Source organism: Eupeodes corollae, chromosome 1 (genome assembly GCF_945859685.1).
Source record: "Eupeodes corollae chromosome 1, idEupCoro1.1, whole genome shotgun sequence".
Taxonomy (NCBI): Eukaryota; Metazoa; Arthropoda; class Insecta; order Diptera; family Syrphidae; genus Eupeodes; species Eupeodes corollae.
In genome coordinates this window covers 70202784-70220347 of record NC_079147.1, presented here as the reverse complement: position 1 = coordinate 70220347, position 17564 = coordinate 70202784, and the positions used below count along the sequence as shown (strand labels likewise).

Sequence of the window (17564 nt, the reverse complement as noted above, 5' to 3'; positions counted from 1 at the left end):
TAATTTGTGAACTAATTGTCCATATTATTAGGCAAGGGTTCTATTCGATCAAACACTTTTCACTTTGCAATTTTGCAAAAAAGTAATATCCTGCAAAGTGTTTTGTGAAAAGACTGCACCTTTCAATTTTCAGACTTTATTTGAAAAGTGAAAAGTAAAAGTGTTTCACTAATTTCAAAAAACAACTTTTTAATCAATTCGAATTTTGAAAAACTGCGAAGTCAATTATTGTAAATGTAAATTGTTATATTCTTATGTTGTTAATAAATAAATAATCATCATTTCTCCATTGAAAAAAAGGTGCAAAATGAGTCGAATATAAAAAGATAAATCTTTAATGATAATATTTGACATTTGATGAAGTCGGTTTTTTGCTTATTCCGGCCAAACAACACGGAGACATTGGGCTCCATTTACAACCCAATGAATTTTAACCAAAAGTTATTGCCAGGTACTTTAACACATATTTCTTTGACTATTGAATTGTATTTTATTTAAAATTTTAGACAACACAAACTTGATTTTACTTTCCTTTAATCAAGAACTCTGTTTTATTAAAAACTTATTTTAAATTGTGGAGTTTTACTAATTTTTGGTCACTATTTTAATTAACTTCTTCGTATTCAAAATTTTCTTTAATACGATGAATTTTTTAAAAAAATATTTAACTAAATACAAAAAATTCATAAGAAAAGTTTTTTGTTTGCTAAAAATGTCAAATTCCGTTGAAGGATGGATACAATGTCAATGATAGATTGAAAAACCTTCTAAAAAATCAGACATTTTTGGAAAAAATTTAATTTATAAATTAATCATTAATGTTCTTTGGTAAATTCCTCAAAATGTAACTATTTTTACTTCGAAAACTTTTCAAAACAAACTCTTTTTTTTTTGCAAATGAACATTTTTCAAGACCAAATATTTTGCAAAATAACAAAACTTTTCACTTTTTAGGACTTTGCACTTTGTAAATGTTGAGTTTGGTCAAATAGTATTTTGAAAAGAGGAAAAGTTTTCATTTCAATAATTTCCTCTTTGGAAATTTAAGTTTGGTGAAACGTTATTTGCAAAGTTAAAGTGCAAATTTGCAAAATGAAAAGGCTTAGGTGACAAAATATTGCAACGAAATTAATGTCATCATTATTAATAATTTGTAGAAATGAGTAACAAAAATTGATTGCTTAGAGTTAAAAAAAAAACTGTTGTCTCTTTACCAAATAAAAAAAATGTTTGCATAATTATAATGGACTGAAAATATTAATGTGTAAGTAGACTGGATCAATTTATTAACTTCCCATAGAAAGTTATTGCAATGGGTCCGATTTGCCAAATTGAAAATTTTGACATTTCTCGACGTTTCATGGTCCCTAGAGCCAAAATAAAACCTTATTAAAAAGATGTCTGTGCATGAAGAGAGAAGAGATATCGACTTCAAACAAATTTTTGGATACAGATAATAATGCAGAAGGATGCAGAAAGGGCTCTCAAGAAAATTGCGAACATTTTGGTTAATCCTTAATATCTCACGAACCAATAACGCTAGAGACTTAAATTAAACTGTATTTAATACATTTTAACGTGGTACCAAACCAGCATACTTTAAAAAAAAAGCAATTATCGTTTTTTTATAAATCCAAAAAAATAAATAAATAAATAAATTGGGTGGCGCAACAGTCCTTTGAGAACCAGGGCCTAGTGACTTACAACTCTCAACCATTCCTGTGTGCGAGTAATGTTGTCAGGAATGGAGGGGACCTACAGTTTATATACCGAATCCGAACGGCTAATTTGAGAAAGCACTTTTTCATGACAAGAGTTACTCTTGGAGAATTTGTCAATTCCTCGCAAGAGGCAGTACCCGTGAAAAGACTTTAGATGGCATAGGCAGGGATCGAACCCAAGACCTCTGGCATGACAGTCCAACGCACTAACCATCATGCCACGGGTACTAAATCCAAAAAACTGAAAAAAAATTGACGCCTCGAAAATTTTAAGAATAAAAATGATTTCATCTCCAAAACAATTTTTTGCAACGAAAAATAACGTTTTTAACATCATGTAAAATGTTGAGAAAAATTGACACTGTTTTTTATAAAAAATAAAAACCTAAAAAAAACATTACTCAAAGTTAGTAAGAATTGAATTACGATTCAAATATCTCTTCAAAATTTGAGATTATGGCTTCCAACTTTATTTAACTTATAAGAAACATTTTTAAAATTTTTTTTTTTACAAAAAATGAAAACCTTAACAAAAATATTAATAAAAGTTGGTAAAAATTGGTTTTCGACTCAAATATCTTTTCAAAATTCTGAGGTAATGGCTTTAAGCTACTTTTATCTTTCGAAAAATATTGTTTTCAACATTCAGTAAAATTTTGAGAAAAATCGAATTGACAGTTTTTCTTACAAAAAATAAAAACCTAACAAAAATACAATACTAAAACTTGTTTAAAATTTACTTTCGACTCAAATAGTTTTTCAAAAATTAAAAAATGTGTCTTCAAACTTTTTTATTTCACAGAAAATATTGTTTTCGATATTCAGTAGTTTTTTATAAAAATCCAACAGTCCGTTTCTTCATAAAAAATAAAATCAACAAAAAATAGAACGTAAATTTGTTAAAAATAGCTTTATTAACTTCCCATAGGAAGTTATTGTATTGTATTGGGTCCGATTTGTCAAATTAAAAATTTTGACATTTCTCGACGTTTCAAGGTCCCTAGAGTCGAAATAAATGATTTTTATGAAGATGTCTGTGCGTGCGGCGTTTGTACGTACGTTCGAACGTCTGTACGTTCGCGACGTTTTTTCGTCCTCCATAGCTCAAGAACCAAAAGAGATATAAACTTCAAATAAATTTAAATACACAGATAATAAGGCAGAAAGATGCAGAAAGGGCTCTCAAGAAAATTGCGTGTGTGGTTTTTTTACCATAGCAGTTTGAAAAAAAGGTGAAAATATTGGCTAACCCTAAATATCTTACGAACCAAAAACACTAGAGACTTGAATTAAATTTTATATAATTAATTGTATCGTGATATCAAAGAAGTATATTTGTTTGGAAAAAAATCCATTTAAAGGTATTATTTATAAATCAAAAAAACTGAAAAAAAAATTTGGCACCTCGAAAATTTAATGACTGAAATATGATTTCATCACCAAAACAATTTTGTGTAATAAAGAATAATGTTTTTAACATCAGATAAAATTTTGAGAAAAATCTAATTGACAGTTTGTTTATAAAAAATAAAAATGTAAAAAAACATCACTCAAAGTTGGTAAAAATTGAATATCGATTCAAATATCTTTTCAAAAACTTGAAATTTAGGCTTCAAACTTATGGTATGTTAAGAAAAATATTGTTTTCAACTTTGTAAAAAATGCTGAGGAAAATCGAATTTACAGTTTTTTTTACAAAAAATAAAAACCTAAAAAAAATTAATAAAAGTTGGTAAAAATTGATTTTCGACTCAAATATCTATTCGAAACTTTAAGATATTGTCTTTAATTTAATTTAATCTTTCAAAAAATATTGTTGTCAACATTAAGTAAAATTTTGAAAAAAAAAAAACGAATTGACAGTTTTCTTACAAAAAATTAAAAACCGAAAAAAAATTAACAAAAGTTTTTAAAAATTGATTTTCGACTCAAATATCTTTTCAAAAATTTGAAATATTGGCTTCAAACTAATTTTATCTTATAAGAGATATTATTTTCAATATTCGATACAATGTTTAAAACATTGACAGTTTTTTTTACAAAAAATAAAACTCTAAAAAAAAAACAATACTAAAACTTGGTGAAAATTTACTTTCGACTCAAATAGCTTTTCAGAAATTAAAAATATTGGCTTCAAACTTATTTTATTTCACAGAAAATATTGTTTTCGATATTCAGTAATTATTATATAAAAATCGAACAGTCCGTTTTTTCATAAGCAATAAAATCTACAACAAATAGTACACACATTTGGTGAAAATTGATACGAGTACGTATAGACAAACTTTTGAGCAAGACAAATCGACAGACGGGATGGGAAGTTATCAGTGTGGTTCGCATCCCAGCCTCTTTTTGTGTTTTTGTTTAGGTATTCGTTTATGGTCGTTTGGTTATTTAGCTGATTCTCGCTCTTTAAAAGCTAACTCTTGCCACTTGACACAAATAAGGTGAGATATATTTTATCGGCAAATGTTACTCTTATATTTTTAAGATTTGTTCACTCAAAAACGTAGAGGGATCGTTTGGGGAGTTAATGTATTTAATGCTGACTACAAGAATTATTAACTCTCCTCTGGAACCTGGTGTTAAATTAAATCTTAACTAGATGCGGAGAGTTTCAGCGTGTTTGCCTAAGCGGATAATGTTGCTCCAGCGCTTTCAGGTATGCACCTTAAACCCTAAAAGAACTTTTACAAAATGAATAACACAAACTAATATTTTGGGCTGGTCGGCGTGTACTCGTTTTCAACCCACACAAAACCAAAATCGTCCAATCTACGAAGAATAACAAAATTCCATATGTTAAAACTTTCTTTACTTAAGGAATTCAATACAAGTTCTCCGTACGAGACTAAGTTCCTGGTTCCTTTTTTAATCAAACAAAATTGTAGACGAAATAAACAAGAAAGAGTCAAAACAGCTCCTGTAGGCTTTTTCTTGCAAAAAAGCTATTGGTTATACACATCGGTGATCAGACCGATTTTAATGTACGTTGTGGTAGTATGGTGGATTGCTTTAGAAAAATCTATAAACCGTGACAAACTAAACAAAGTTCATCGTTAAGCTTACCTTTGTATTAGCGGAACCCATATGTGGCACTTGACCTACTCTACTTGATATACTTAGCAAATAAATAGGTGCAATGTTAGCTCTGCTACACTTTCCCAAAATGGCAATTTGACAGATTTTTATACATTCCATTTCTTGAAGAAGTCATTCCACTTTTACACAAATGGATCAAAAACAAATGAAGATGTTGGCGCAGGTGTGTTGTGTACTTTGAACGACTGAAATTTAGTCTCTCATTTCGCCTTCCCAATCACTGAAGCGTGTTTTGGCGATAAAATAAGTCTTGCCTTGGTTTAAAGAAAACGCAATATAACATGATTTTATCAGATAATCAGGCCGCTATCAATTCTCACTGACGATCATCTCTAATGGAGATGGCACAACTGTTTAACAATCACCTTTGATGCGTGCCGGGCCATAGAGATATTCCAAGAAATTGTAAGGGAAATGAACTCGGAAGGCATTCTACCACGTTTGGCTAATGCTGGGAGGCCAATTGCTGCATGTGAGCTATTGGTAATGCAAGACCCTATGAATAACATCACCTCGTATTAGGTAACGAAAAACATATGGCCTATCCTAGATTTAAAGAGCTCAAGGTGCTTAATATCTGTAAGCAGATCTCAAATGACTTTTTCAGAAGATGTATGAATGGGTAAGAGGAGGAAACAGTTCTTCTGACACATGTAAGAAATTTTTGGTGTTTGCATCAACTCGCGTTAGGGGCCTGTAAATGGATAGCGTGCCCTCCTGGATCGCTCAATTTAATACCGCTGTATTATTTTTTCCCAATTTATTTGAAACGGCAGCGGTGGCCACCGCTTGTCCAAAATCATTTTTTAAACAAAATGACAAACCCTTATCTTCATATTTAAGCACCAGTTATATCTATCATTGCGTTTCATCATTGAAAACAAGCATTGTAAATTTTTTGACAGGCCGTTTATAGCTATCATTAAAAATTTCTGTCATTGAAAAAATTTCCTGATTGAAACTCACTGAAAAATGTTTACTGACAGAAATCTGAAAGCTGTTCAGGAAAATGAATTTTCGTCCGGATTGAAATATTTTCCGGATTGATTTGAATGATAGCTATAACTGGCCCCTTAAGCTGAAAAATTGGCATTATTTAAATTCGTTTTATTTCTTACGACTGTCAAGTTAGCATTACATTTTTCGAAATCAATAATACTGCTTTATCAATGTTAGTAAATTAACATTGATAAAGAAGTTCTGTTTTCAATCTTCTACGATTCAGCAATTCAGCATTGAAGAACTGACTTACAGCCTTATACCATCTTTTTAAATAGTATAGAAGGTATATGTATTTATTTTAATTGGCTTTATTACAAAATTGAAATTTTGAAAGGATCAATATTCTGCGTGTCAAAATACTGATTTCTTTTTAAAGACTTTTAAAGGTCTGCTTTTTAAAACTTAGTTTTCGTAAATCCTTTAAAATGGATTAAATAAATTAGTATACAGCCAGCATTAACTTTAATACATTTTCTTAAAAGTTTAATATTAATCAAAAAGTTCACCACTTTCTTGCTAATTTTTATGTAAAACAAATAAAAACATAATATTAAAATTACTCTTAGAAACAATTTTTTTAATCAAAACTTCAAGATTTAAATTACCACAATAATTGTTTTCCTCATTTACATCAAACCAAACACTGTAATTTTAAGTGTTCTTGTTTATCCTTAAACCAAAATGCTTAACAGAATTTAATTTTTTAGAATTAAGAATAAAAAAAAAGTAAAACAGACAGAGAGTTCTTTCTGACTGACTCAGTTCTGAAAAATGTTCTTTGCTTCTTTTTCTTTCATTTAGAACGCCGACATTTAAAAGGACCTACTCCTTGTGGTAATGAAATTAAATGCTAGATTTTATGTTTGTTTTGTTGGTGATTATTTTAATTTTAATTGAAATGACTTTTACTGAATTAACCACAAGCAAAAGCAATATACAAATTCAGACAGACACACAGACAAACATTTTAAAAATTAAAAAAGAATTTAACCCAATTTTTTTTAACGTTTTTTCCTTATTTTTTTACGAGCAGATTTTAGAAATACGAAAAAAATATAAATGGTGGAGGTTGGGGAGCTTTTGAAGTAACTTTATTATTATTATTTTTATTTTTGTTTGCTCTTTGGCTTTATTTATTTATTAATTCACCGGAAATGCTTTAAAACGGTTTTAAAAATATTTCTTTTTACAGAAATGGAGAGGAAACAAAAATGTAATCTTTTTCAATTTGGATTAAGAATAAATTCATAAATTTAATTGGTCTGTGATAATTGTTGACAGAGACAAGTTTTGGAACTCGCAAGTTTCAAGGGAAAGTGTGTTTGTTTAAAATATTTTTATGTTACACAAAAATAAACAAAGTCGTTTTCGCTTGAGTCACCAATTTTTATATCTTGAGATTTAACTGACGACAGAAAAAAAATTTGCAAAGTAATGAATTTTCAAGAAATTGGAAGTGAACATTTTATTTTTTTTTCATTCACTGTCTTTTTCCCGTTTTTTAACTTTTTAATTCTATTGTTTACTTCGTGTGTTTTTCTTTCTTTAAAAATGTGTCCTTTTAGCTGTTTTTGAAAACTTTTGAGTATAAGGTACAAATTTTACAGCATAATTTGTCTGCATATAAATGACTTAACCTGATAAATAAAAATTCATGATGCTTATGCAAAAATGTGTGCCAATCTAATTTTATGTTAATGAATTTTATAACACTCAGTTTAGATAGAAGCACTTAATTTAGGGCTTACCAGGTTTCCATGACAGCTTAAAAACCATAGAAAAAAAGGTAAGTAATCTTTCGATTCCACTTATTTTCCGATTGAATATTGAATAAATTACGGACTACGGTACACAGAAACTCAAACTAATAAGACTATCTGGACTTTGATAGCTTAAATATACCAATCAATTCTCAGTTCTATCAAAATTCTATGAATAGTAGATTAACTAACGTGCAATCAATTTTTCAAATGTCAATAGTCTCCAGTTCCACAAAATATCTTCAACAAAAATAAGCTGAACTAACCACCAAGCGGTGGAGATGCAATTCCAAAAACTAAAGCAGCTATAAAGAAGAACTGATGCGTACATTTATAGGAACCTATCAAGGACTCATACTTAGAACGAAAATTGTGTTGCAGAATTACGAAGAACTTTGCGATTTTTGACGAAGTTCACTATTTATACGTCAGGTTTTTTGATCTGCAGCCAGCCACTAGGATGAGGGCACCCATTTTCCCTTTTTATAGCTGGTGGAAGTATTGTACACCAAAACGTTTACTACCTGTGAATAGGCACGTACACCATCAAAAATTCATAAAATTGGTGGGAAAATTAGAAACGAGTGTTAGAATTTTCGAATGTAAATCGTTTTCCTGATCCACAAAAATATGGGGAAAATCAAAAACAGTACAACGCAGAAACAGCAACATTATGAGAAAAGCGGTTAATTATACAGCTTGTCTCAAATTGAACTCTAGCAGACACTTAAATAAGGGTTAAAAGCTGAATATCAGTAAGAATGTAAAAAATTACACTTAATTCTTTCTTCTGTTTGTCATTTAAGGGTTCTTTGGGAGCCTTTGCAGGTAATGTTGGATTTTTTCATGGTACATATAGTTGTCTAAGTCTTATAATTGAATTGGGATCTCAGCTTGTTAAGAATCTAGTTTTCAGAGTATATCTTGGTTCTTAAACCAAGATAATATTTTTCAGTTTGTCTGGTCAAAAGATTGTTGATGTAGATCTATATTTCCATGCTTCTTAGTGTCCAAAATGTAAGCTTTTTAACTGCACCTGTAATCCTATGGTTAGCTCCATAACATTTAATGCTTCTGTATCGAACGCGAGCGTACGAGTTAAACACCACTACAGCCAGCAACCGCCAGGTAAACCTCTATTAGTTTTCCAAATAAGTGTGGTAAGTCTCGCCTGTAGGTACTAGGGCTCTTGATACCGGCATACCCGGGTACCCGAGAACCGTCACTTACGTGTATTACCCAGGTACCATAATTTCGGGTACCCGCGTTCTTACGGGTATTTGGTAAAATCCGGGAACCCAAAACATATTCGTGAATAGTTATAAAAAGACACTTGAAGAAAATTGAAAGAAAATAATAATCATATTATTTATCTGCTGCTTTCCTTATACAACATACATCGATAAGTATTCGGATTTTGAATCGACTACATGTAGCTCTGGTTAAAAATAAAAATAAACAGATTCATAATAATTTTTTGTATTAAAAATGTATCTTCATATCAAAAACAACTGAAAAAAACATTACTCAAAGTTGGTAAAAATTGAATATCGATTCAAATATCTTTTCAAAAACTTGAAATTTAGGCTTCAAACTTATTTTATCTTATAAGGAATATTGTTTTCAACATTCTGAAAAATGTTGAGAAAAATCGAATTGACAGTTTTTTTTTTTAAAATTAAAAACCGAAAAAATTAATAAAAGTTGGTAAAAATTGATTTTCGACTCAAACATCTTTTCAAAAATTTGAAATATTGGCTTCAAACTAATTTTATCTTATAAGAAATATTGTTTTCAACATCCTATAAAATTTTGAAAAAAATTTACAGTTTTTTTTTACAAAAAATAAAACTCTAAAAACTTTTTACTACAACTTTTTAAAAATTTACTTTCGACTCAAAAAGCTTTTCAAAAATTAAAAATATTGGCTTCAAACTTATTTTATTTCCCCTACCGTCTGACACAGCCCTACTGAACCGAAGGAGCTCTGCTCCGCCTTGTGCCATGACGCGACGTCCCGATTGTACAGGAGTCGCCTATCCACGGTTTGTCTTCTGACGTGGTAGATTAACGGAACTGCCAATCTATTCTGTATCAAACCGCATCTATCTAAAAGGAAGAATGCCTCTGGTGGAATGAAGCCGCTCAAGCGTGCACTTTTAAAATACTCGCCGTTCGTATAGAACGCCCCCAAAATTTAATTGTTGGTCGAAGACATAGCTCTTGCTATGAGACCTCGAACGAGTTTTATCACGAAATTGTCAATTCTGTTGATTCGAGCCCTGTTGTATAGGACCTCGTTGGAATCGTAATGGGCATAAGAAGATTAGGCTGTTCGATATAAGCCGGTACAGCGTCGTAAACACTGCCGCTCGAACACCCGAAACTTCTCCATCTGGGAAGGGGCAACGTTGAACCACACAGGACAACCATAAACGATCATTGGCCGTATGAGGGCCATGTAGCAAATTACCTTCAATCTGGAGTCAAGCCGACTGCTAAAAAACAGCCGTTTCGTCAGAGCGAAGGCCCTCTGGCCCTGGTCAGAACAGCATTTATATGTCTGTCGAAATATAAATACTGATCTAACCAGATACCGAGGTACTTCACTAAACTTTTGCTCGCTAATGGCTGCCCGTGAAGATCAACGATGACCATCTTGCGCCAATTCTTGCACGTATCTAGGCAACGGAGTCCGGAACAGAACAGAGTTTAGGCATATTTGAGTCAAAATGGCGTTTAGTTATCTATATCAACGCACTGACTCGCAAATTATTGACGATCACCCGACACATTTGACATATTTTGACGTCATTTGTACTTCAGAGTGTTAACGCGATAAGAGTTTACGTTGACAATTTTTCTTCAAAAAAAAAAGTTAAAAGTGCATACTTACGTACGTCAGTTCTTTAAGTCTCAAACATATGGCGACTTCAATTATTTATTTGAAGTGTGTAATCTCGCTGTTTCTGTATCTTTTTTTATTGTGTTTAGTTGTGTACGATTATTGATATTTTTATCGGACCAACCGTTTCTTAATACTGGAATCATTTGTTCAGCTGATCATAGGACTAAATAGGCAAATATTATCAGGCGTTAAAATTTTGTAATGAAACGCTCGACATATGTATGTATAGGTATGTGATCCTTTAGATCGAAGACATGGGGTCATATTCATAGTTTCTTGATAAGTTCTGATTTTGTCTTTGCTAAATTAAACTTCAGTTTATGTTATTAATAAACAATTTAAACCCATTTTAAAACGATTACTTGGAGTCTTAAAATAAACACGACGGAACCTTTGTTTAAGGTGTTTCTAAATCTATTAAACGTCAAAAATAAACAAACACATTGAGTAAATAAAGTTACGAGACATTTTATTTAAAAATTTAAAATCAAAAATTAAAATTTCAAAAAACTTAAGCATATATCAATATTTTTCTGGATGTTGGAATGCTTCCAACTAACAAAAAACGAAAGCTTTAACCCGATTGGGCCCCTTTGAAATAGATGTTGACGACTTGTATGAAAGGTGTCGATTCGATAAAAAAACGGCCAAGTTTATGATTGACCTTCTAAATATTAGAGATCGGAAATTAATGAAATGTTTGCTAATATCTGCGTAACATTTCGACTTTTTTTAAGGCTTTTAAAAATTTTGGCTCTCCAGCTAACGCAATTTGTTACCCTTTGCAAGGCATTTTGTATAGGTTTAAGTGAAATTTTTCAAAATTGAATGAATATGCCCCATATTGTTTTGTGTCTTAAATTAAGGTATGTTCAAATGCAGGAACGTAACTTTTATTATTAATTTGATTCTTGTTCTTGCAAAAATAGGGAAAAAAGCCATAAAGGCTAACAGGGTTGTTTCTGATTTAAAATATTCTTGTGTCACAATTAAAGAAGTAAAAAAAAGGTCAGTTTAAAGTTAAGGCTAACATAAATGAAAAAAAAGAGGCTGGGATGCGACCAACACTGATAACTTCCCATCCCGTCTGTCGATACGTGTTGCTTAAAAGTTTGTCTATATGTACTCGTATCAATTTTTTACCAAATTTGCGTATTATTTTTTTGTAGATTTTATTTTCTATGAATAAACGGACTGTTAGATTTTTATATAAAAATTACTGAATATTGAAAACAATATTTTCTGTGAAATGGAATAAATTTTAAGCCAATATTTTTAATTTTTGAAAAGCTATTTGAGCCGAAAGTAAATTTTTACCAAGTTTTTGTATTGTTTTTTTTTTAGAGTTTTATTTTTTGTAAAAAAACTGTCTATTCGAATTTTTTAAGAATTTTACCAAATGTTGAAAACAATATTTCATATAAGATAAAATTAGTTTGAAGCCAATATTTAAGATTTTTGTAGAGATATTTGAGTCGAAAATCAATTTTTACCAACTTTGAGTAATGTTTTTTTTAGGTTTTATTTTTGCACAAAATTATTTTGGAGATGAAATTATATTTCAGTCGTAAAATTTTTTAGGTGACAAATTTTTTTTTTTCAGTTTTATTGATTTATAAAAAAACCGTTTTATTGTTTTTTTTCAAAAAATATACTTGTTTGGTATCTTGTTACACTTTATTATATAAAATTTAATTCAAGTCTCTAGCGTTTTTTGTTCGTAAGATATTTAGGGTTAACCAATATTTTTACCCTTTTTTCAAACTGCTATGGTAAAAAAAACCACCCACGCAATTTTCTTGAGAGCATCTTTCTGCATCTTTCTGCCTTATTATCTGCATAAGAAATGTATTTGAAGTCGATATCTCTTCTGGTTCTTGAGCGATGGACGACGAAAAAAACGTCGCGAACGTACGGACGTACAAACGTACGTACACACGCACGCACAGACATCTTTCTAAAAATCTCTTATTTCGACTCTAAGACCTTGAAACGTCGAGAAATGTCAAAATTTTCAATTTGACAAATCGGACCCATTACAATAACTTCCCATGGGAAGTTAAAAACAATTTTTCGGTGTTTTAGTATTTAAATCTGTCATAAGTGGCCGTGAGATCGTTTCAAAAACGAGTATATCAAGGTCATTTTGTTTTCAATTTTTCATTTATAGCCATAAGAAACATGGCGAAAGAGAGCATGTGTTAATAATAATACTTACCTTCATACAAAAAGTTAAAAACTTTTCATCTTCTAGCTCAGTGTTGGAAAATAAAAATACTAAACATTTTAATTGTTAGTATAAATGAAAGCAAAAAAAAATATTTTTGTTAACCAAAAAATATTTGGTTTTATTTTGACAATTATTGTTCTGATTTAGCTTGCTTGAGTTTTGTGCACAATTTTTATCATCGTAGCAAATTTATAAAATTTTTCGTTTAACATAGTTTAAGAACTTGAGTACGAAATTAATTTTATACCATGTTTTTTTTTTCTTTTAAACAATACACATTCTGATATTTCGGGGCTGTGTTAACCCCCAAAACCCCTACCTGCGATCGCCCTTGATATGAGGTTTTATGTATAGTAAGGTGTAAAGTGCCGCAGATGGCGTCGTGCAAAGTATTCCGCTTAAAGATAGGCAAGCTGAACGTTGGACTTAATTTAGTTTGTCAAATCTTATATGTAGCTTTTTATAAAATATTCCGCCATACTGAAACATCGTTTATTAAAATCAGTCTGATTACCGATGTGTATATTGTATAACCAATTAGTAGTTTTGAGTTGTAAGCCCTATTTATAACAAATAGCTTTTTTGCAGTAACAAAGAACTACAGTAGTTTTTTTTTAATTTTCCATTATATATACAAATTTTTTATGAACGGTTCCAATTAAGTTTTATTTGACTAAAAATAAAAGAACTTTAATTGGGTTGCTTTAATATAACATATAAAATTTTATATTTCATCGAAAATAGGACAACATCGGTTTTCTATATGCTTACACCCAGTCAACACCGATCAGCCCCAATTATTATTTTGTCTAAGGCATTTTGTAAGAGTTTGTTTAGGGTGTTAAGATGCTTTCCTAAAACCGCTATAGCAACGTCAACCGCATAGGCAATCACTTCGAAACTCTCCGCATCCTGACCAGTTAGAACTTTGTTTACCACCAGGTTCAAAAGGAGAGGTGATAATATACCACCTTGCGGTGTCCCTCTACTAACGAATCTTCTAGCAGAAGAGTCGCTAAGTTTTGAGTTAATTATTCAGCTATTCACATTAAATTAATTCAGCTATTCAGCATTAAATAATTTAAGCGAACTATCTACATTTAGTGATGTTAGTGCAGATGGGATTGCCAATGTGTTTACGTTGTTAAAAACGCCTTCGATGTCAAGGAAAGCAGCCATAGTGAACTCTCTCTATAATGGAAGGAGTATTTGGTGATGCGTACTAAAATGTGTAACGCCGTCGTTTCCACCTTAACAGTAGACATTTTCAGACAAAGAGAGAAGTCTTGTATCAATACTTGCCCTTCAATGGATATCAATCAATTTTTTTTAAGGTCTCAACTAGGAATGATGATAGACTTATAAAGGTTGTAGATCCTTAGGGTTGACTTGCGATCATTTTCCTGTTCTGGTGGTATAAAAACTACTTTCACTTTCAGATATAAGCAACTTGTTGACCCTTAATTTCAAATAAGTTTGCAATTACGGACTACAAATTTAAACTAGGACATTTTAAAGATAATTTTATTATTTGGAACAAATACGCCATACAAGACAAAACAAATAAAATAAATTTGCATAAAATTGCTTACAAATTATACAAACTGAAGTTTTTAAACATATCAACAAAATCTAAGTTGCCAAATTTTGAAAATTTTTCGTTTATGACTCTCACTCTTTTTATCTTTCCCCATAAACATAACATAGGTACCCATTCCTTAGTTTACAAGAATCCAATGCTCATCCCCCATGGTGGTAATCAAAACAGCACACAAAATCTCGGAGAAAAGTAACCATGCCAAACCATAACCCAAACATATCCCCATCAATACCCTAGGTTATCGTTAAGCGCGAAATTGTTCAATCCCTTGCTTTCGGTTTTTCCTTCAGGGTAAACATTACGGATATTAGCAAAGAATTTTCCTAATGGAAAAAGTAAAGAAAACCTTTCTTTTCTTCTTTTTTCTTGATAGTTAAACATTCATTGGGAAAGCACAAACAAAATTCATCTGAATGTATCTTATTATTTTATGACGAACATCACGATACCCTCTTGATACCCTTGAGAAAAGCGCCCTCCGCCGTAATGCCGCTATGCCACGAACGTGGATTGGGTTATTATTTGTTCGATTAAAAAAGAAAGAGGGATTTTATTTAAATCTTAGGGTCTTAGGGATTTTATACGAGAGTTGGATGTGCGATGATGGTTAAAAAGGTTAAATCAAAGTAGTTTTCTACTTTGCATAAAATAAATAACTTGCGTGTGCCCAAAAGAATAATTAAAAAAGAAAGAACATACTTACAGTTTTTAATTCGGCAACAATTAATGATTCTGTCAAAATGTTTGACTAGCAAAGTTTTTGTATATGCGACTTCTTTTTTTGGTTAATGGCGTTTGGGGCGATGAAAATTAGTTTTCCTTTCTGAAATTAAAAAGAAATGTGTGTTTTATCATGAAAATGAAAATCATTTGTATTCATAGACAATTCAATAAGGATTCTGATGAGTTTTTTTTTAAATGATCAAATAACAGAAATAAGTGAGTTTTTATGAAGAAATTCTTCTGGTGAATCGCTATCCCATATGGTCAGCCCTTGAACTTATATTGAAATGAATGAAAAGCTATGTGAAAATGCAGAAACCTAGAAAACTGAAAAAATGCATTCGCTATGTCATTTCACTTTGGATTTTATATATTGGAGAATTCAAATTGAACAAAGCCATTCGTGCCAAATACCATTTCCGGTTTCATGAATTCAAATGTCTCACATCTATGACATAGCATGTGGCTATAATGACAGGGTTGAGGGTAGGTTAGGGTGTTCATAGCACAGACATATGAAGTCACTGCTGCAACAAATGAATTTCGATTATTCTCTTTCTGTTTTTGCAACCTTCTTTATGACGAAGCATTTTTCTTTTTATATCAAAAATTTCAAAAAATAAAGAAAACAAAAATAACGGAAACAGGGTTTTATAAATTCATTTTTAGTTTTCTTTTTTAAGTTTTAGTTTCAAACGAGAATAATAATGAACATATCATCCCAAAATGAAAGGTATGCAATTTTGTTTGAATGGAGAGGGAAACAGCGAAAACAAAAATTCATACATATTCGTTTGACAGACTTAATGGGGCTTAATAACGGTGGTTAAGTTTTACTTCATACAGACGGATTGAAGGGTTTGAATTTGAATACCCAACCGAAAAAAGTAGATATTCTCTTTGAAAGCGAGTTATTTCTGTATGTTTGATTTTTTGACTGAGCTTATAATCATAAGGCTTTTTTGAATTACAGTGACATCAGGTTTAGTTGTATACAAAATTTGTATAGCGATGAATTTTGCAAATCGAGATAAAAAGTTAATTTTGGAAAATTTGCGTTTGTGATGTTTTATTTTGTTTGGGAAATTTTAAACCAGTATGCAGTTAGAATGGTACATAATCAATTTGTTTTTGTTCATTTTAGAAAATTTGGTGTCTCTTGTCACAATAATTTGATCTGTATTTTGTTTATTGATTTTTAAAACAATGTTTAGGTTACTGAAGTTGATTAAAACAACAGAAATTTCATGTTAATACTATAAAAAAATTGCATGTTAATAAAAAAAACAATGAAGTTTTCAATCACAAAATGGGTACAAAACATGATTCTAAGGTGTATTCGAAAATATATGTTAAACCAAATTGTATTTGTAAAGGTTTAGTACTGCCAAGCGATGTTAACATTATGGCTTACGCCAGGTTTCCAACTAATTCCTACTTTTTTGTCATCTTAACTGTAACATTTTAATGGTATTTGTGTCACACGTTTTCAACGTGGCCACATACAATAAATTATACTCGTTTGAGCCACGTCGCCAAAAACGTACGACAGTAGTTTCTTCGTGTTGTCTGTATTATCTCCTGTGCTTTTAGTAAATGTTACATAAGTGATTGCGCAAGTTGTCAATGATATTTTTCGTACTGTTATAAGTTTCTGAAAAATAAGCATTTGAAATCGAAAGACAAAATTTGAATGAAAATAAGGTGGAGAGGGATCCAGAAATGGAAGAAAGTGACGAAGATTTTTCTAGCGACGATTTGGACCTTGATGTGATAATTGGCTACCAAACGATGATCCTAACTCAGATACCGACTCGGAATATGAAGATTTGAACGCGGTTGATGTGGAAATTCTAGAAAGTGGCGGGGAGGAGATGCTTGAAGAAACACCAACCCTTATTGATGCAAGTGACAACGTACGTTGGATGGAGTTTTCTTCCCTCCCAAAAACCTTTACTTGCAATGGAAAGTCCGGTTTCCCAACAGACGTGCCTTCAACTATAAGCTGTCTTGAAGACTTTTGTTGATGAGGAGGTTATACAACGTATAGTTTGGAAACTAATAGGTATGCAGAGCAGCAAACACATCGCGTTCCAATCGTGAATAAAGAAAAAAGAAATATGGGTTCCCACAAACGCCACAGAGATAAGAAAATTCCTCTTGCTTTTTCTATGGACGGGACTCGTAAAGTTGGGATTGTTAGAAGAATATTGGTTGAAGAAAAATATTTACAATTTTGGCATTCCTGCTAAAACTATGTGCAGAAATCGTTTCGAACTTCTTCTGAACTTCATTCATTTTACTGACAACACCTCCATAGCGGCAGAAGATAGAATTGGATAAATTAAACCTCTTCTGGACATGCTGCAGACGAAGTGTCAAAGGATGCTTATACCCGGAGAAAATATGGTCATAGATGAAACGGTAATTCCTCGGGGAGGAAGGCTAGTTTTCCGACAGTATATTATAAACAAAGCTGATCCTTATGGTGTTTAGTTATTCAAACTTTGCTCGACAG

At 31.2% G+C, this 17564-nt stretch overlaps 1 protein-coding gene across 1 annotated transcript in view; it reads right to left on the bottom strand.

The window, feature by feature from the left end:
• Positions 1-17564, bottom strand: part of LOC129943500 (5-hydroxytryptamine receptor 1-like) — a 605118-nt gene that overhangs the window by 42748 nt on the left and 544806 nt on the right. The window contains exon 4 of the mRNA XM_056052997.1: positions 15027-15146. The gene's annotated coding sequence lies outside the window, so the exon portion shown is untranslated. The remainder of the gene's footprint in view (positions 1-15026; positions 15147-17564) is intronic.